Raw genomic sequence first — 22174 nt, 5'->3', positions numbered from 1 at the left:
TTGAAACCTGTCTTCAACCCTTACTAGCTACAAGGTCTTAGACAAGCTTCTTAACCTCTTAGAGTCTTAGATTTCTCACATATAAGTGGGAAAAACAGTGGTATCTATTGTGCAAGGGTCTTGACAAGATAAAGTTAGTCCGTGGATGTAAAATGGTAAAACAGTCTTGGGAATTGGCAAGATCTCAGAAAGTTTGGCAGTTAATTTCATCATCATCATCACCATCCATCACCTTCCAGAGTTAACGTATATGGTGTTTGGCTTCCTTCTGGTTTAATTAGTTGTTTGTGAGTATGCTTGAAAGGAACAGATACCTCTGGGTGGGGGGATGGATTGGGAGATTGGGATAGACATATATACACTACTATGTATAAAATAGATAACTACTGAGAACCTACTGTATAGCACAGGGAACTCTACTTAATGCTCTGTGGTGAGTTAAATAGGAAGGAAATCTAAAAAAGAGGGGATATATGTATACGTATAACCGGTTCACTTTGCTGTACAGCAGAAATGAACGCAACATTGTAAAGCAACTCTACTCCAATAAAATTAATAAAAAGAAAAGAAATGAACAGATACCTCTAATTCCTCCTAATGGGAAGATATTAACTACTACCTATAATTCTAGACAGCACATTACTATATTTGAGTGCTCTAATAGTCTTGAAATAATATAGTCCTCAAAAGATCTCTCTACGGGAAAAAAAAAAGGGCAAGCAGTAATGCTTAAATTTTAACGATTAAAAGCATAAGGCTGAAAGAGGTTAAAGGATTTATACTGCAATCTCATGAGTAGTTGCCTCAGAGCCTGGGTGGAAAGAACTGGTTTATAAGTAGACTGTTGGGAAAAATATTTGTTAAAAAGTGAAAATAAAAGTCCCTAACAGGCTTCTAGTGCCTGTGTTTATCTAGGAAAGCCTAGATCCTTTTCCTTCTCTTCTCTCTGCAATATGGGCCCACCTCTCACTGTCAATATGTTGAGTGGCTTTGAACAAAGTGACTAGGGAGTGAAATCAGGCCTTGGATATTTGGTCTCCAGGGATTCAACTGTCCCTGCTGTACTGATCACTCCTGATCTTGAAACCCTCTGCTAGATGATTGTCCTAGATCCTGTAATACTGCAGCCTTGTATCTTAAATTTTGTAACCTGTCCCCTCTGATTTAGCCTGTTTAGAACCTATCTGTGTGCATCTTGCTGTTTCTCTCTCCATTACTCATATCATATTCCTTACCAGCTCCTCTTCAGCAGGACAGCATTCTCCTGAACACCTTGTTTGAATCTTGCAGCTTCCAAAAGGTATCCCTGATTTGCCCCAACTCATGCTGACCCATCTTCTTAGTTTGTGAGCCCTCAGTAATTCTATATAGTAAATGCCAAAGATAGATATGAGAGCATAGCTATTACAGTTAAGAGGAAAACAATTTATATGCATCTGTGCAGCCATATGTGTGGTTATAAATTTTCAAAAGAATTAAAAATATAATAAAGTACTTTGAGGAAAATTAATCTTTTTTTTTTTTTGCGGTACGCGGGCCTCTCACTGCCGCGGCCTCTCCCGCTGCGGAGCACAGGCTCCGGACGCGAAGGCTCAGCGGCCATGGCTCACGGGACTAGCCGCTCCGCGGCATGTGGGATCTTCCCGGACCGGGGCATGAACCCGTGTCCCCTGCATCAGCAGGCGGACCCCCAACCACTGCACCACCAGGGAAGCCCAAGGAAAATTAATCTTTGATGAGTCATATTTCAGTATTTTTTCACTTCTAAGATGAGTAAGAGGAGAAAAGTAACAGTAGTATCAATATCTTATATTTGATATTCTTCATGCTTTCTTAAATATCCCTAAAGCAACCACATGAGTAAAGCTGAATAGACATTAATATTTTAAAATAAAAGTATTCTTCCTATTATAGAATGGAAATATATGGCCATCCTAGAAAATTTGGAAAATATTGAAGAAAAAATAAAGAATAAAAAAACCTCTTTGATACACCCTACTCTGACACGTGTGGTACAATATTTGACATAATTTCACTAGCGTCCGTTTTATTTTACATACTGCATTTTAAAATTATTTTGCCTGACAGTATAAGACTTGAAATATGCAACAATTGCATGCACAGATATGGTCTTCATTTCACATATAAAGGAATTTCCACTTCCAAAGATAAGTGACTCATTCAAATTTGCACGTGGGAATAAGCCAGAAAGACCTGTCTCTTCAATGCCCTGTAAATACTGTGCTTGTGTCCCTGTTTTTGTATTCTGCCTACAACCTCCCTCCTCCTTGCCTGGAGAAATCACTCTTCCTTCTCTGCCTAGGAAATTCTATTCATCCTTAAAATCCACATCAATGTAGTATATAGCATTTATATTTGGAGTCAGATCTGTATGACCTTGGACAAGTTGCCTATGAACTCTGAACCTTAGATCCCTTGCTTATGAAATTGACCTAAGAAGCGGTCATGAGAATTAAATGAGACGGTACATGTCCATGACTAGGAATGGGTGGAGCAAGGATTTAAACATGGTTTGCGTGATTCTATCGTATCACGCAGCCTCACAAAGATTAGAAGTTCCATAAAAGTGCCTCTGTCCCAACTGCTCCGTGACTCTCTGCACGAAAACTATGTCTGTCATGAAGAAATGCTGTTTCTAGAAATGCCAGGTACCAGCTCTGTGACCTCAAGCCAATTCTTACCCCCTTAGCCTCCTCAGATCTCATTTGCAAAATAGAGTCACCCATAGTGCCTACTTCATGGAATTGTTATAGATGCATGCATCTATGTGATGCATGCATCTGGCACATACGAGAGCTCAATAGATGATAGATTCTGTTATTTTACCCTAACAACAGTAATAAAACAATAATGGGTGATTACATCTAGGTCCTTTTGTGTATTCCATGACTTTCTTCGGCCTCCGCAATTTTCAATGCCAGGCTGGAAAATACCCTGTGAGGGATGTCAGCAACATTCCCTCGAAGGAGAGCAAAAGAATTTCTAATGCAGGCACCTTCCTAAGAAAGAAAAAAAGAAGGAAAACAGGAAAGGTATGGGGGTGGGGTCAGGTTATCACAAGAGCTCTCCCCCAGAGCTGGCTGCTCACCATCTGGCTTCTTGCCCTGTTGAATCCTACACTTAACACATCTGCTCTTAGATGTGTCTTTGCAGGAAAAAGATAAAGGATAACACAAGGGACGGGACAAATGGGATAAGGAATGAGGCTACAAGTAGGGAGGAGTAAAATAAACTGCAAGAAGATTAGGGAAAAGACAGTAAAAGGAAAAATGGAAAGGGAGAGAAGAAAGAAAAGAAAGAGGAAGTGAAAAACAAAGAGGACATGAAAAAGTGAGGAAGAGAGAAAAATATGAGTAAGGACATAAATCACAGGGAAGAGAACTGTGAAGAGGGAAAAGAAGGACAGATGGAAATGATGAAAATAAATGTGGGAAAAGGGGAAAAGAAAATGAAAGTGATTAAAAGGAAACAAGGAAAAATCAGAGAGAATAAAAGGTGAATTAATGAATGAAGAAAAATGAAAGTGAGGGAAAATTAAGTGGCAGTTGAAGTGAAATAAAAGGAGAAAGGTAAGAAAGAGGAAGAGAATGGAGAAAATCAGAAGGAAAATATTAGATAATGAAGTTGAAAAAGTGATGAAGCAGGTGCTGGAAATTAAGAAAACTACTACTGATACTGCCTTAGTCAACTGCCGTAAGAAAATACAATAGACTGTATGGCTTAAATAAAACACATTGATTTCTCACAGTTATGCAGACTGGAAGTCCAAGATCAAGGTGTCAGTATACTTGGCTTCTCGTGAGGACTCTCTTCTTGGGTTGCAGACAGGTGTCATCTTGCTGTGTTCTCACATGGTGGAGAGAGACAGAGACAGAAACAGAGACACAGAGAGAGAGAGTTCTCTAGTATCTCTTCTTACAAAGTCACTAATCTCAGCATGAGAACCCCACCCTAATGACCTCACCTAAACCTAATTAACTACCAAAGGCCTCATCTCCAAACACCGTCACATTGGGGTTTAGGAATCCATACATGAATTTGGAGGGGAGGGCACAAATTCAGTCCATAACAACTACTATAAATAATAATAAGCATATTAACAATGGAAAATGGGAAGAATGGAGTTACGTAGTTTATGTACTTTGTGTTCCAAATGAATGATTCTGGGATAGTCACCCTAATAATGCCATAAGATATACATGGTAACTTTACAAATTATTAAAGAAAGATGTCCATATTTTCTTTCCTGGCTCTTACAGCAAATCAGAAATTATTTTACCCTGAATGCCTTTCTGTTAATGTCACAGTGACACAGCCCTCTGTTTTACTTTGTGATTTTAAATACAAGATCTTGGTTGATTTTATTTTGCAGGGTCACGAAATTTTAAAACATTTCAGGATATTGCACAAATACCTCAACTTCCAGGGTCAGAATAGGTATTTCTAGGCAAAAATGCAAAGGGAAGAGGAGAAGATGGGCCTCTGTTCAAGAATGTGAGATAATGTTTGGACTTGAATCATTTAACAAACACACAAAAAATATTTTGTAAGAGAAGGACTCTGGAAGAGATAAGAAGTAATTCCGGATAAATGAAGAATAGTCCACAAGAAGGATGAAATCTCAAATCATGGACTGAATGAGTTTATAACCTCACCTTTCATACTGGATCAAAACAGTGCTACATAAACAAGCCATCTCTTTCCACAGCCTTGAGTGATAATTGCTAAACTTCTCTGAAAAATGTAGCAAGTTAAGATCTGCCAATTTTTTATTTAATTTAAGAAAAATAAGAAATATTAATTTCATAAAAAATTAAAATTTGCTTATATTAATTTGATTTCAATTAATAACACTGCAAACACTTTGTTAATTTTCATGTAAAGGAAATTTCTGAAAACATCAGCAGATGATGGAGTTGAATATGCCCCGAATAAGCCATATTATATGTTATTACCCAGTACTGGGTCTAGAATATACTTCTGGTAGGGAAAACATGTAAGATATTAAAAGAAGTTTCAAAAAAAAAAAAAAGAGATAATAAAAACTTAGCAAACTTGCTTCTGGGAATTAATCCTATGGTGACTCACAGAGTGGAAAGCACCTGGAAAAACCCAAGATCTTTAAGGATAGGGTTAATGCAGGAGTAATTTACTCAGTTCAGTATCCTTGCTGGAAATTCCTGGACAGTCAGAACACCATTCCTTACCTAAACTTTTGAAACCATATACCAATAAAAACAGTATTATCGGTTAATATTTATTCAGTACTTTCTACATATCAAGGACTGTTCTGAGTCTTTTATAAGTGTTAATGCATTTTTTTTCTTACAATAACCAAATGAGGTTATATCATCCCCATTTACAGATGAAAAACCTGGGGCACAGAGAGGTTAAGTCACTTGCCCAAGTTTGCACAGCAAGTAAGTGGCAGAGCCAGGATTTTAGCCAAGGAGTTAGCTAAGTTTACACTCTTAGTATAATCTGCTACCTCTTTAGACACAAAGGAACCAGCCGAGGCCCATTTCTCATATACTTTTGCTGTTTCAGACAAATGCAGTGTGCTTGTCATGAATACTTTGGAGACACAAACTCCTAGCCCAGAGACACTGCCTCTCACTTGACCATGATCCAATGAAGAACCCCATATGTATACAGTTAGATCAATGCAAAGCAAATTATAGTAAATACTGTGATGGCTGTACCTATAAAGAGCACAAATAAAACAATAAAGGAAAATATGTTCTAATTGGACAATCTAGAAATACCTTATGAAAGTGGGGCGGGCAGTCCAGGCTCAGAAGTATAGAAGTTCATGTGATAGTTAATTTTATATGTCATCTTGGATAGGCCATAGTACCCAGATATTTGGACAAATGCCAGTCTGCATATTACTGTAAAGATATTTTTGATAAAATTAATACATTAATATATAAATCAGTAGACTTTGAGTAAAGTAGGTTACTCTCCATAATGTGGGTGGGCCTCACTCTATCAGTTGAAGGCCTAAAGGAAAACAATTGAGGCCCCCCTCAAGGTAGAGGGAATTCTGCTTCCAGACTGCCTTCACACTTGAGCTGCAACCTTAAGTCTTCCCTGAGTCTCCAGCCTGCTGTCCTGCCCTGCAAAATTTCAGACTTGCCCAATGAGCAAATTTCAGCTCCCATAATAAGTCAATTCCTTAAAATAAATCTCATTCTCTCTCTCTCTCTCTCTCTCTCTATATATATATATATATATGTACACATACACATATGTATACATGTATACGTTTACACATATACACATACATACTTCCTATTATTTCTGTTTTTCTGGAGAGCCCTAATATAGCTCATATTGTGTTTTCCAGCAGTAAGTGTTCTCATATGGGTGAAATGTAGTGCTTGTGTGATGATTTTGTAATATACAAGGAAGGAGTGATAGGTCAAGACCAGATCATAGAGGATCTTAAATGCCCTTTGGAGGAATGGAGAGTCACCAAAGAATGCTGAGCGGGGGAGTGACACAAGGATTTTTAGAAAATCTGATCTAACACCAGGGTGTAGGATGGATTTGAGGAGGCAAAGTAGGAGGCAGGGACCCAGTTCGTTGAATGGTTTCAATAATCACCCATGTGAGCAAGTCAGAGGATCCGTAGGCTGCAACAACTAATTGGTTGGAGGTAGTGATGGAAAGAAATGAAGAAAGGATGGAAGTTTCAAAAGGTTGTTTTTTGCTGAGTCATTCTGGGAGATTGTTCCCTCAAGATACTTTGCAAAAAATACACTCTATTCATAAGCGTGGCAAGTCTTAAACCATCTCACCAGGACATTATTTTCCTTCTTTTCTACCTGAATATGAGAACTGGTCGATTCTCAGATGTAGGAAACCTTCTATGCCCCCATTACTCACTAAGTGTGGAGAATAGACTTGTAGCTCACCTCCTACAAGAATCCTGCCCTGACTAGTGCAGAAGCATATTCTTTCTAAGCCCCGAGGGTGGAAGGGAAACAAATGATGACATCTTCAAGATATTATTTTAAGAACCCTCTAGAGAACAAAATATCCCTTAGTTGGAACCTTAGACCTTAAGAGTTGAGAAAGGACTTTGTTGCTGCTTAACCTCTGGAGGTTATGACATCCTTGAAAATCTGAAGAAAGCTGTGGACTATCTCCCTGGAAAAATGCACATTTACGAATGTATGCTATTATTATACATAATTTCAGGGATTCACAGAGCATGCCTCCTCCTTCCATATACACTTTAGGGGTACATGTTAAGGTCCCAGTTTCTAGCCCAGTGCTTGCCAAGGAAATACTCTGGAAACTGACTGAATAAAGTAATTTGAAAGTAGGACTCTGACTGAGAATTTCTTCACCCATATCCAATGAACTGGTCTGGGAGTTGTTGATCCATACATATTAATGAGATAAAATGAACCAAAGATCCTGCTATGAATTAAATTATGTCTCCCCAAAACTCAGATGTTGAAGCCCTAACCCCCAAAATGACTGTATTTGGAGACAGGGACATTAAAGAGGTAATTAAGGTTAAATGAGGTCATAGGGATGAGGTCCTAAATCAATAGGACTAGTGGCCTTATAAGAAGAAGAAGAGACACTAGGAGGGAATTCACCCAGAACAAAGCCCATGTGAGGACACAGAGAGAAGGCAACCATCTACAAGCCAAGGAGAGAGACCTCAGGAAACAAACCTGCTGACACTTCGGTCCTGGACTTCCTGCCTCCAGACTGTGAATAAATTTCTGTTGTTTAAGCCACCTCAGTCTGTGGCACTATGTTATGGCAGCCCTAGCAAACTAGTATAGATCCCTGCTCCAAAGAGCAATATTAAGAAGGTAAGGGAAAAAAAGACTCAAGAGATATGATGTTCTGGAGATTTAGGAGAAAAGGATGCACTTGGGCTTGGCTGACCTGGGTTCAGACCCCAGCTCATCAGTGAGATTATCAGAAGACCACTTAGCCCCTTGGAGATTTGGCTTCCTCATTTGTGAAACATGAATACTTTCCTGGAGAAAGTGTTCTGAGAGTTAAATGGGAGGATATAAGGAACCTGATGGACAGTACTTCATGCTAGCATCATGGACATCAAATACAGAGAATGGGAGCCAGGAATGGAGGTAGTTTTTACCATCTCTAGTCACTTCCAAGAGCACCAGAAATGCACACATCTCTGTGTGTCCCTCATTGCCGGATACAGCCCACCCTCAAAGACAGTGGCAACCCCCTGATCTTCCTTGGGAAGACCTGCAGAGGGGATGTCTCAGGAACTTGCAGGATTTATGATGAGGTACCATGATTTGTAAAAATCAAACCTGGTCGGTTTAAAAACCCTAACTATATATAATCGATAGAATTACCTAGAAACAAATATCCAGGATCTCCCCTGACCCCTGAATCTCAGAGGCATGGTCCAGGTGTTTATAGTTTTAATTACTCCCAGGTGATTCTAATGCACCAAGAGGATGAGGATCCACTGTTCCAGCTCCACTTTCTCCTGTAAAAAAAAATGCGAGAATGAGGTGGGGGAGGTTGGGGTCCAAGGGCCCAGAGTCTCACGTCCAGGTCTCCTGATGCCCAGTTCTACTGAGTAGGACATACCAGTGTTTCTCGAAGGCCACCCTGTGCCATTGACATTAGAATCATCTGGCTCACTGTTAAAAATGGGTGTTTATAGGTTCCACCCCATGTTTACTAAAACAAAATTAACAAAATCTCCAGATGATTCTCAAGCCTAAATTTTAAAACTGCTTTATGACATCATGCTACTGTCCTCCTGTTTGAAAGACCCCTTGCTCTTTGTGGACAGAGTATAATGTTCTTTGCAGATATAAAAGACAACACAGAGGAGGGAGATTCTTGGACTAGGAACTCAGGGTCTGTTGCTAGCCATGCCACTAATTAGCCCCCTAAACCAGCTACATGATCCTGAAGACTCAAAGGAGTGGATGAGAAAGTATTTACTTAAAAAAAAAAATTAGATTAGAAACTGCTTAGCAGTCATTAAGACTTAGTGATGATTGTCATTGCTTTTTGCAGCATAAGTGACATCACTTTCCTCAGATATGCAATGCCTGTTAAACTCAGACCTCCCCAAAATGCTGACTGTCAGATGTGATATTGTATGTTAAGTGCCGAGCACAATGTCTGCCATACAGCGGATGCTCGGCAAGATTCCAGCTTCCATTTCCAGTTTTGGAAGACAGACTCCAAAAGACTGCTGTCATGGTGCTCCCCCGACTATGGGGATCTCTGGCCTGACCACGACGGGAGTGAGGAAGCCCTCCCTCCAGGAAACAGAGTATGCTGAAGCAGCAGCAACTCCAGGATTTCTACAGAGGAGCCACAATTTGATTAGTGATGGAGTAAGGAAGGATTTGTCTTGAGGTTGTGTTCATGCATCAGAACACATTATAATTTCTCAAAGGATTGTCCACATACCAGCAACATCAGCATCACCAGGGAGCTTGTAAGAAATGCAGAATCTCAGGCCTTAGTCTGGATCTATTGAATGAGAATCTGCATTGTAATGAAATAACCAACTGAGTTGTGTGCACATTAAAATTTAACAAGTCCTGGCTTAGGCTACATATAAAAGGCATGGCTTGGAAAGGCATGGATAGAGATTAAGGAGCAAGGGATTTCCACCCCACTTCACACCAAAGCCATCCTTGGACACCAACTCTGTGTTAGGAGCAATACACCAAACATCTGTGTATGTTTGGAGAAGCAGAAGACTCTACGACCACCAGATCTAAGAGGGGAAGGGAAGGATTAAGAGGGGAGAAAAGCTGGAACAATTACCCTAAAGTGTTGTTTCTAAAACTGAATACATAAATGGAATCAAGAATACTTTTTTAAAATGAAAATTTTTGGAGAAGCAAAATGCAAAACAACTATAAGCAGAGTTGTTCTGCCTGAAACAGTGGAGGATCAACCAGAACCTCATAACTGCCTGCCTCCGCCTTCACCCAGGCTGACTTGAAGTCACTTCTATGGAACCCTAGTTTGAAAACCGCTGGCCTAGATGCACTAGCTTTTATGGGTCAACTGGAGAATGATGCCTCAGTCTGGGAGAAGTGGCCTGAATTTATGGACTTGTCCTTAGCTAAACCGAGGGAGTGAATCAGTCACACATCAGTGTTCTGGGTGATTGCACCTAGATTAGGGGTGAACAAACCAATGTTTACCCCATGTGACTTCTAGGCCAGCTCCACACCAGGATCAGAGATCTGTGGGTGGCTCCAACACTCAGCTATGGAATTAAGGTATTCATCACCTGTCTATTGAGGTATTTCTCAAGACCTATTACACACACCTAATACACGGGGAAGCAGATGGACCTAGGAAGGAACTGAAACTCACAGTTGCTGGTGCAATCGTTTAATTCAAGAGAGTTGGGCTAAGAACCAAATTACCATTGCTGATCCCTCAAACACATTTTCAGAAGTCAGTGAGAGGAGCAAATTCATTGCAAGGCGTCATCATTTTTGTAAACACAGATGGAAGTAAAAGGATTTGCAGGGGTGAAGGTCTGATTTTCCACTCAGCTTCTTATTAAATGTAAATTCATAGGCTGGAGTTGAGGTCAAATGCAAGGTCCCATGGAAGATAAAACACATGCAAATGTCTGGAAATTCAAATGTTTGGTCCCAGTGGTCTCTGTAACCTGTAATGGGCTATTCAGACTGTTAGTCTATTAAAATCACACATGCACAAGAAGATAAATATATCTAATAGGGACATTGGTAATTATGAATAGATAATATTAATGCTAATTATAATTATAACCAAGTTTGATTGAACAGTAATAACAGATCTGTTGCAATTTTTAGTAACATGTGGTTAGCTTACATTTAAGTTCCTACTGTCTGCCAAGCACTTTACATGTGTTGTGTCACCCTTACTTACTGCTGATTCCCCAGTAACTAGAACATTTCCTAGTGCATAATAGGGGCTTGACATAGATATATGAAATAAATGCATAAACAAATGAAAATCCCCTCGCTGGCCCCAAAGGGTAGTTCTTATTTTCTTTATGCAGAGAAAGCAACAGTTTTGGAGAAACAAGGTGTCTTTCTCAATATCCAACAGATATTGCTGATATCCATGTGTCAGAATCAGCATGGGGGAAGGCCTCTTCCTGACATGCTGCAGGGATATGTATACATGTATGGATTTCCATGACAACTAGGATTTTGAACACTTATTTTGTGCCAGATACTGCACTAGCAATTTTATACATTGTATTTCCTTTCACCCTCCTCCCAACTCCTTGCAAGGTAGGGACCTGTACTCCCATTTACAGAGAAGGGAAATGGACCTTTACAAGATTAAATAATTGCCCAAGTCCTCATATAAAAGTCTGCGATAGAGGCAGATGAGGCCAAGGTGTTCATCACTGTGCTACTTACCATGTGCTGCCCCAGAACGCGCAGAAAACTCACACACACAACAAGCCATGAATTGCAACGCCAACATGTGACTGTACACTTTGCTCTAAAATGCCAACTAAGGCATCCAAGCCTTAAGTATATTTAAATGTTTGCAAGGAGTTAGTGAGGCGAAAGCTATCTACAAACTTCTCTGGATTAGAATGTTCCAGATTGGTTTTCTCTGAGCTGGCCATGAACTAATAATTATACAGCCTTTAGTAAACAACATGTGGACTTTACAAAATGTATTATATTTCTGCAGACTTCGAGACCTTAAAGAACAAGAACCTTGCTATCCCAGTTTTGTCTTACTGACCCATAGCATGATGCCTGCTACACAGAGGTTCTTTTTTTGTCAATTTATTTTATTGAAGTATAGTTGATTTACAATGTTGTGCTAATTTCTGCTGTACAGCAGAGTGATTCAGTTATACATATATACACATTCTTTTTCCTATTCTTTGCCATTACAGTTTATCGCAGGATACTGAATATAGTTCCCTGTGCTATTCAGTCGGACCTTGTTGTTTACCCATTCTATAGATAATAGTTTTGTATCTGCTAATCTGAAACTCCCAGTTCATACCTCTCCCCGCCGCCCTTGGCAACCACAAGTCTGTTCTCTATGTCTACAAATCTGTTTCTATTTTGTAGATAAGTTCATTTGTGTCATATTTTAGATTCCACATATAAGTGATATAATATGGTATTTATCTTTCTCTTTCTGACTTACTTCACTTAGTATGATAATCTCTGGATCCATCCATGTTGCTGCAAATGTCATGATTTTATTCTTTTTTCATGGCTGAGTAGTGTTCCATTGTATATATGTACCACATCTTCTTTATCCATTCATCTTTTGATAGACATTTAGGTTGTTTCCATGTCTTGGCTATTGTGAATAGTGCTGCTGTGAACATAGGGGTGCATGTATCTTTTTGAATTATAATTTTGTCCATATATATGCCCATTTATCTGAACTGGGAGTGGGATTGCAGGATCATATGGCAATTCTGTTTTTAATTTTTTGAGAAACCACCATACTGTTTTCCATAGTGGCTGCACCAATTTACATTCCCACCAACAAGGTAAGAGGGTTCCCTTTTCTCCACACCCTCTCCTGCATTTGTTATTGTAGACTTTTAGTGATGGCCATTCTAACTTGTGTGAGGTAGTACCTCACTGTAGTTTTGATTTGCATTTCTCAATTAGTGATGTTGGGCATCTTTTCATGTTCCTGTTGGCCATCTGTATGCCACACAGAGGTTCCTAATGAAGTTTGGAATTAAAAAAATAATAAAGCAATGATGAGTTGATCTGTACGTTCTTCCTTCCATATATTGTATATGAGGCTAATAAACTTAGAATTAAAATAATTCCAGCTAAACCATCCCATCTTTTGTCCTCTCTATAATCCTACAGAAAATGTAATAAGCATCCCACACTTTCTAGCCCAGATTATAAAGTTAATATACTGGGAAGCTAAATAAGCTCAGTCTTCCTAAGCCTACATACCGAAAGCAGTAGATGCGCTGCCATTAAAACTAGATTATACCATCAATCCAACAAAAGTCTTATAAACAGGTGGCCACTTTATCTGAGATTTAATTGGTACCAGTCATTGCCAAGAACATAAGTGCTGGTTGTCCTATGCCAGCCAACTGGGTGAGGCGAAAATGCTGCTTTATGGAAGTAGCAACCGAGTGATGTTCTCACCTGTACCCTCTTAAACACCAGACAAAATCTGGTGAGGCCTCTTTGGATAATATCGATTTCAGACTTTCATAGAGCCCTTGACAGCATACCAAGCGCTTTTGCTTTTGTTATTCCATTTGATCCTTAACGAGCAGGGCAGATATGCAAGGGTGGGAAAAAAAAACAGGTTCAAAGATATTATATGATTTTCTCAAGTGTAAAAAAATGACAGAAAAATGCTATGATACATGTCTTACGATTCCTTCAGTGGAATCCTCTGCCCCTTCCTGAACATGAGGCCCGTTCCACCTGCCTCCTAAAGTTCTGAGGGGGAAGGCTGGACTAGTGGAGCCACACTACTTAGATGACTGAGAGAAAGGCTTATTAGATCTGTCTATGCCCATTACATCAGTACTGTGTAAACTAAGTAAATGATTTAGGAGCATCAGTTCCCTCAGCCATGATACAGGGTTGTATTCTGTTCTTTGCAGGGTCAGTCTGAGGTCTAATTATGTTGGAGCATGACATGTACATGCACATGATATGTTAGTTCTTTGTCTTCCTCCTGAAGAATGCGCTCACTGTGCACAGTGATCTTTCCAGAGAGAGAGAGATCCTGCAATACTGTGAAAATAATGATATAGGCCAATGGTGGACAGGACCAAAATGAAGAATCCACGCTGGCTTGCCTAGGAGACTGCCTGAGCTGGGTCCTTCTACAGAGAGGAAACAGAAACAAGGTTTTTCCTTTATCGTGGATGAGGATTAATATAATTATAGACAGTCTACTTCAAGGCAACACAGAGTCACAGATGGATGGGTGGCTGTCTCACTTCAAAGAGGCCTCATTAATGGTTCACTAAATTCCATTGGTGACCCTGATCCCCTTCAGTTATGTACACCTTAACTCTCACCTACATCCAGATGCTGATGTGAAAGGAGATTCAATCTTGGAAAAAATTCTAAATAATGCTAAGGAAAAGCATATATGACATATTGAACTTTCCAAGATGTTTTCCCCAGATACATATTACTGCATGTAGTTCTCCCAGCAATGATCTGAGTGACGAAGTCCTTACTTCCTTCTTCCACTTAGAGATACAATTGGAAATCACTTGCTGGAAACCATGAAGTTAGTAGGTGATAGAAGTAAGGCCTAGACCTGAACCTTAGACCACCTCGTCCCCGATCTTTTGTTATTTCTATAACATGCTGAGTTTGCTGTCACCCAGATTAGTGAGATGAGCCACAAGTCTAGATATGGAGCTCTCCTTTTAAAGTCCCATATTGTTGTCTGGATCATAGTTATTGAAGGAAGATCATCCTCAGATAAGGTCCAAATGAGAAGAGATGACCCAAGTTCCAATATCTAAGTCATATAGTAATGTACCCTTTCTCATAAAAATTCCATATAGCCCAATATTATGGTTCTTGTATCATCTCCAAACTCAAGGTTTCTGTAGAAATGTCTATTCACAGCTCTTGGGATCACCAGTGTCTGCCAAAAAGAAAGAACTGTGAAAAAGACTCTGGAATCAAAGAGTCAGCATCCTAACCTATCAGCCCTTTCTACATAGCATATGGCATTCTAGCAGATCCTAATAGATATTCAGAAATGTTAACATTTTGTTTCTTTATTCATATATTTTATTATAAATGCAATAAATCTTATTCTCAGATATAATCCCTAATGAATCCTGTGAACAACTTATATTAGGCTATGACTAACTGCAGTTTTCATAAGGTTTAAACAAATTTTATCAGAAGCCTGTTAAAGCAAAGATATACCCAGAGGCACAAACCATTCTAGGAAACCTTTTCAGCCACAGTAGTAAGTTCGAATGACATGCGTAGAGTTACATGTTGTTGAAAGTCAAAGGTTAATTTCTAAAAGATTAATTAAATGCTTAGGCATATTAAATTCTGATAAGCAGTTATTACCTTCCTGTCACCTGTCAGTATCAACATGTATAAAATAAGAGCATGTGCTTTTGTTTTTCCCATGATAACTGGAAGTTTGTGCATTGAAGGGAAATTGAATAGAAGCCCAGCCAGGTCAACTCTGTAAATGGAAAGAGCTGGCTGCCTGGGGCCTCTAGGCTTTCTCAGCTTGATCCCACACTCCTGCCGGGGGGGGGGGGGGGTCGCTGCAGTCCTGAGTCACTGTAGGATCTGAAGTGATGCATCCATTTTATAAATCCAAACAAACCAACGAGACTCTCATTCAGACCCCAGCTTTCTTGCTACATAATCCTGTGAAGTGTGGTTTCCAGGTTTTCTAACACATAGAGGATGAAAAGAAGAAAATTAGAAGCTGGGTAAGAGGTGATTTCCAGACAATAAGCAAGGGGACATAAAAATCATAAAATGCAGGCGCAAGACTTTAAAAAGCAACCTAAGTGGAACTATTTGGTGAAAGGGCACCATCCCTGCCTCCCTCAGTAGGATGTCCCTTGTGAGAAGCCAGTGAGATAATAGATGGGATCATTAAGTACAGTGCAAGGTCCAGTGTAAGCACTCAATATATAGAGGTTGCTACAAGATGCTAAAAGGAGACATCATGGCAGTACTGCAGAGGGGTATGGTGTCAGAGCAGGTGCTTATCAGGCCAATTTCAAACAACCACACAAAGGTAAAGTGAAATCTGTCAGCCTCTACTGAAGCCTTTAAAAGTGTGTAATCTTCTGTTTAGAAAGGTTTGCATAAAAATTATTAAAAAGGAAAGTGTGTTCTCTTAAAAGGACCAAGCTTCCGTTTTTGAAAAATGTCACTTAAGTAGAATGCCTCATCTTCTGGGAACGCCGGACCAATAAGAACAGTCCTATTCATGTTCACCACTGTAATCTTTTTTTATACCTTTACATTTGATGAGAGGTTATATGTCTCTTACCCCAAATTACCCATTTTTCCTTCCAGCCGGTCAGCCAAGTTTTGACTCAGGGCACTATGTGCACGCGGCTCTTATCTGCTCTCCATAATCTCTTCACATACTCGCCTAAAGTGCAGGTTCATTCATGTTTTTATCGTCTATCTCACCCCACAAAGGGTTCAAGGTGGCTTACAGGAAAACATACAAACTGATAGTGAGAAATAAATACATAAAAATGAGAATCAGGAAATACATTTCAGTGGAAATATTTGCTTGCAGGTAGACTGCATCCAAAAGTAGAGATCAGATCAGTGCCATAGTGGGCACTTCTGGGAACAAGGTGGCCCAACTCTACCCTAAGTGGTAAGAAGCGCCATAGGGTGGCACAGGGAGACAGCAGGCAGCATGTGCGTGTCCTAAGGAAAGAAAAGCTGACGAAGAGCAAAATTGAATGATCAGAGGGAATAATGATCTCAGTTGCGGTACTATGATTGTTTCTCAAATCCATTGCTGAGCCAGCCAACTGGAAGGGCGCACGCACTATCAGTAAATAATGAAGGCTCTGATTCAGCAAATTCTTTTAAGCATATGGTGGAACAGTCTTCACTGCTATGGCCTTTCGAAGAGAATGTAACATAAAGGAAGAAGGGGAGTTAAATAATCCCTTCAAATCACCTAAGGCTGCTGAGAATCTTTTGCTCTGTAGTAGCTCAAGTGTCAAAGGATGGTGAACCTGGCAGGTCAGTGGCAACCACCCCTAGGAAATTGTAGAGCAACAGGAGAAACTGTGGTGCATGGTGGACAGAGGAGCAGAAATACACTCCCAGGAAAGCCATGTAGCCCAGAAAATAGGGGGCACTGCAGGGGTTGGTGAAGCAACCAAGTGCTAAATTAGTGACAGTGCCAGTTGTGTAGACTGCTGAATCTTCTGGATGGAACCAAAATTCTTAGCCTTGCCCTTTCTGCTGCCCACAAAGGGGGTTCAGGCTTCTTCCACCACATTACCTCTTGCCCTCCAAGGACTGTTCTGTAATTGCCTTATTGGTTCTCTAGGTTTTTATGATACCAAAAAATGGAGAAAGAACCACAGAGATTACAGGAAAGCAGAAAAGAGCAAGAGGTACATGAACTGTGGCTAGAGGAGTTTTGTTTTGTTTTGTTTTTGAAGCACAAAGCAAGTCTGCACGGAGATGGGATGGAGAGGGTTTTTGGAGTTTGTGTGTGTGCATGATGTTTTTAAGGGAATGGTGCCAGAAAACTGATAGGATGAATGGAAGGGGCTAGAAGGGAAATAAAGAAGACAAATGTATACTGAAAATGTGTTTGGGGGGCTGGACCATATTGCCCACTATGGTGCTCTAAGACTGGACCATAAAAATCATGGTTTTGTAAGTGCTATCCTAGCAATGGCTTTTTGGTCTTCTGTGTGAATTCTGCTGTCCAGCGCAACAGCAGTTCCTAATGGAGCGGTGGAAGTTGCAGAAAATGTGTCCAGGAGCATATGTGAGAAATTTCCAGGGACTCAGAAAAAAAAAAAAAAAAAAAAGCAACAACCCCCCCCCCCACCCCGAAAACTCTTAACGAGAGAGGGGAGGAGGAGAGGAGGTTTTGCAGGAGGGGAACGCTTTGCAGATCCTGCGTCAGCAGGTGGAGGCAGGAGTTAGTACCACTTGAATTATTGCTGTTAATGAACTCACAGGCTGGTAAAGTGGCAAAATGTGCATTCTCTGTAAGTTACAGTAAGAGGATTCCCCCATGTACTTATAACAAGACTGTTCCCCATCACCTAAAGAAAAATAGAAATTACTTTAGTATGGCAGAAGTTGGCTATGATCTGGCTGTCACTTCAGCTTCATTTTTCATGACTCCTTCCTTGCAATCTACATCCTAGACCCATAGTTTTCGACTGTGGGAGATCCCCCTACCCCCAGGGACATTTCGCAATGTGTAGAAACACTTTTGACTGTCACAGCTGGTGGGGGAGGGGAGAACTGCTATTGGCATCTAGCGAATAGAGGTCAGGAAAATGGTAAACATCCTTCCATCCACAGGACAGCCCCCAGAAAACAGCCCCCACAACTAAGCCAAATGCCAGTAGTGCCGAGGGTGAGATACTCATGCTTGACTGGCTCCTCCTCTCTGACTCTCTGACATGACTGTTCCCTCTTCCCTGAACGCATCTTCCAACCCCAAGCATCAGACTTGTTCCTCCACATGTCCATTCAACTCTGATCATCTCTTGGAGAAGTTCCTTGGCTTTTAGAGAATGACTTGGGTGCCACTTCCTGGACTCTGCCCCTACATTTTGTGTACACTATCATTAGGGCAGTATTATAATTATTGGTAATTTCGTATTATCTTCTCTTCCCTCCCCACTCCCACCCTACTACGCTATAAGTTCACCAAGGCAGAGAGGGACCAGGTCAGGTCTTTGTATCTCCAGCTCTTGGCATTGTGTGATCAATAAATATTTGTTGAATGGAAAAAAACAAATAAGACGTTTAATCCCTGGGGCAGTTTCTTTCCTTTTTAGAATTGGGCATAATATCTGCTCTGCCTTCTTCACGTAATTCTTGTCATGACTGAATGAGAAAAATAGATGGTAAGTTGTTTGATGTTTCACAATGATAACAGCTTCTGTGTACCAGGCAGCTTCTCTGTTCTTGTCACTGGGTGAGATGCTTTACACATAACACATCTAATTTTTTCATATTGATAAAAGGAGTGCTATTATTCCCCTCCAAACCCACAGGGATGACTGAGCATAAGGAATTCAAGTGACTTGTCCAAGATCACAGAGTTAGTAAATAGTGGATTCGAGACTCAAATCCAAATTTTGGAAATGGGAGATTTTGGAAGTGTTTTAAATATAGACTGATATCACTGCAAAAATCTAAGGGTTCAAAGTTAGGGGGATTCCCAAAGATAGGAAACTTATCCAAATAGTCAAGGAAAATAATGTGGTTTTTGTTTTGTTTTGTTTTGTTTTCTGTCATCTGACCAACACTGAGACCTTTCTCAGGGAACCTGGCGTTTTAATAGCAACATTACCCCACCTGATTAATCAGAATCTCTGTTTGTTTGTGCATAAAAGACAACTCATTACGGCAAATATGCATTAGAAGATCATAATATATGCATTTATTCAGTTAAGTCTAATGTATTATTTAAGGCTTGGTGTGTGATATTTATCACTAGCAAATGCTAGTTTATACAGATTATCAGAGTGTAATTAGGTGCACGGCTTGCAAGGGTAGCCTGTACTTGGAAGGTGCAGCCATGACTTACTCTACTCTGGGCCAGTATATTAGAGCGTCTGTCAACCTACACCATGTGTACACTTGGGCTCACAAACAGCTTTAAAAGTTAAAAAAAAAAAAAAAGTAAATGATTGCACACCCTATTACCATGGCCCCTCCAACTGCTAGTGAAAGCCACCGCCTGTATCTTGGAGAGGTACCACTCACTGATGAGGGTTTACTTAGAGGCATATACCCTCTTGAGCATCAATGCCCCCATCACTCCACCAACCAGAGGGAGTGCTAACAAAATAGGTGCCTTCCCCATTACACCCACCCACCTCTATGCTGTATGCAGGAGACAAGGGAGTCCTTGAAACGTTCACTCAATAAACAGGCACTGAAAAATCTACTCTGTGCCAGGCTTTGTGCTTAGCTTAGAATATGTGAAGATGGATGAGGCAGAGGCCCTATATCAGGGGAGAAGTGTTCTGCAGACTTCTAGGGGACGGAGTTTAGCATGCCACAGTCCAAGACAGAGCCCTGACTGTCTTTATCAACTATGTGATCATAGGCAAGTCACTTTTACCCTCCAATCCCCAGTTTCCTCACCTCTTGCAGTGGAGAACCTACACCCACTTATAAGATGGCTGTATGTATAAAAGAAGCCACTGTTTCTGACACTAAATGTAAACCTGCCCTTCCACCCACACTCTTTCCTCCAGATACTCAATCACACCCAACATCACTTGCTTTTTTTTCTTTCCTAAGACTTTACTATAGGTTTTCCTATGGAGACAGAAATAGGGTGTTAACATTTCTTATTCCACAGCATTGACCCTAAAAATCTTTATCAGGGATATTTGTTTCCCCAGTTTGTGTTTTCCTGCTCTCTGTACCAGCAGGTTTTGCTTCTCTGTCTTTCCCCAGATGGAACATACCTTGTTCCCTGTGGTTTGCACTCTTGCCAACCTTCCATGCCTGGCATTTCAAAAACAAGTTCCTGAAGTTTACAGAGCCCACCTGGGCCAAGGGAGCCTAGAAAAATTCTGCCTCTGCAGGCTGAGATCCTTGCCTATTTACATGAGATGGATTGTATATACCTGATTTGGGGAAAAGATTCACTTGATAAGCTATCACTGAATATGGCCTTTTCCATTATGAAGAGAGATCATTTCTTTGTAGCTAAGAGAGGAAGGAAAGAAAGTATTAGATGGCCTTCAAATGAGGCAAATACCTTGCCAAATTTAAATCTTGTAAAATCTGTTTCTAAGTGGCTGGGGTGAAAGTAACAGTGCCTTATAGCTGTGAACTATTTTGGTTGTCAAGCTGGAGGGCATTTTACCAGAAACAGTTGTTGAGATGAAATATGTAGCAAAGTGAAAGAGAACAAAATAGGCCCCCACTATCATAGTATAACTATTTCTCCCCAAAAGCAAAGTTAACATAATTGTACTTACCACCATACACTCCCCATCAGAACTCTACATTAACATTTTACCATACTAGTGTCATCAGTGAAGTAAGCAAACCACCAAAAAGAGGGAGATGTGAGCTCAGCACATCTTTCCACCTGACCTTCCTCTATTCCTCACTCATCCTTTTCTTCTGCTAAAGGTACTTGAAATTCCCCCAACTTTTGCTTTTTCTCTTATTACTGTCTTGGTCTAAAATGACCTCCTTCTAGTCATGCCCAAATCTCATCCATCCATCAAGGCTCAGCTCAGGAATAGGTAACATTTTTTTTGAGATCATACTACATACCAGATGCTAATTAGTTGCTTTATTTGCATCAATTCACTGAATTCTCATATCAACCTTAAGATGAATACTATTATTATCCCCATTTCACAGATAATGCAACTGAGGCCCAGAGAGGTCCATGGGCTTGCCCCATATCAACCAGCTAATACCGGGTAGAGCTGGGATTTGAACCCTAAGTTATGACCCCAGAGTCTCATGCCCTTAACTTCAATGCCTTCTGTGATTTTCCCCTGGAATAGTCTTTCCTTGGAGCTTCACTAACATTTAATGTTCATTTCTCCTAAGACACTCTTCATATTCTACCTTGCACTGAAATTATGCCCCTCTTCCTTTTCCCCTAATAGATTAGATGAGGGCTGAATCCTTATCAGTTTTATCAGTTTGCCTTCTTAAAAAAAAAAAAAAAAAGACACAGTAGGGACTCAGTAAACATAAGGGCATGGAAATGGTGGACCAGAACCAAACCTCATGATTTATCTGCAGAGTGGATGTGCCCATTTTAATAGCCAAGAGGTCACTCTTTTTTTTTTTTTTGGCTGCGTTGGGTCTTCATTGCTGTGCACGGGCTTTCTCTAGTTGCAGCGAGCGGTGGCTACTCTTCAATGCAATGTGCAAGCTTCTCATTGCGGTGGCTTCTCTTGTTGCGGAGCACGGGCTCTAGGTGCGCGGACTTCAGTAGTTGTGGCTCACAGGCTCTAGAGCGTAGGTTCAGTAGTTGTGGCACATGGGCTTAGATGCTCCGTGGCATGTGGGACCTTCCCGGACCAGGGCTCGAGCCTGTGTCCTCTGCGTTGGCAGGTGAATTCTTAACCACTGCGCCACCAGGGAAGTCGAAGAGGTCACTCTTGAACAGTGGAAATCTAGGGAAATATTACTTGGTTAAACCAGGATCTGCCCCTTCATTTCTTTCCTCTATGCAATATTTGAGCTGAAAATGTCGGTTTATAAGCAGACTGATTATGCGTGCGTGTTGGGGACTTAAAAAAAAAAAGTAGGAGATTTGTCTCCACAGCAGGAAATAAAGAGAGAAAGAAAGGAGGCAACTGTAAAGAAGCCAATTTGTTTCTTTTTTTTTTTTTTTTAAACATGAAAGGAAAAAATACATAATTTAACCAAGAAATTATCACCAAACGCCCAGGGAACCTCCTGCC

This window comes from Delphinapterus leucas, chromosome 6 (assembly GCF_059928025.1).
Source record: "Delphinapterus leucas isolate spDelLeu-1000000601 "Yukka" chromosome 6, BTC_Dleu_Yukka2, whole genome shotgun sequence".
NCBI classification, from domain to species: Eukaryota; Metazoa; Chordata; class Mammalia; order Artiodactyla; family Monodontidae; genus Delphinapterus; species Delphinapterus leucas.
This window is presented reverse-complemented; position numbering follows the sequence as displayed.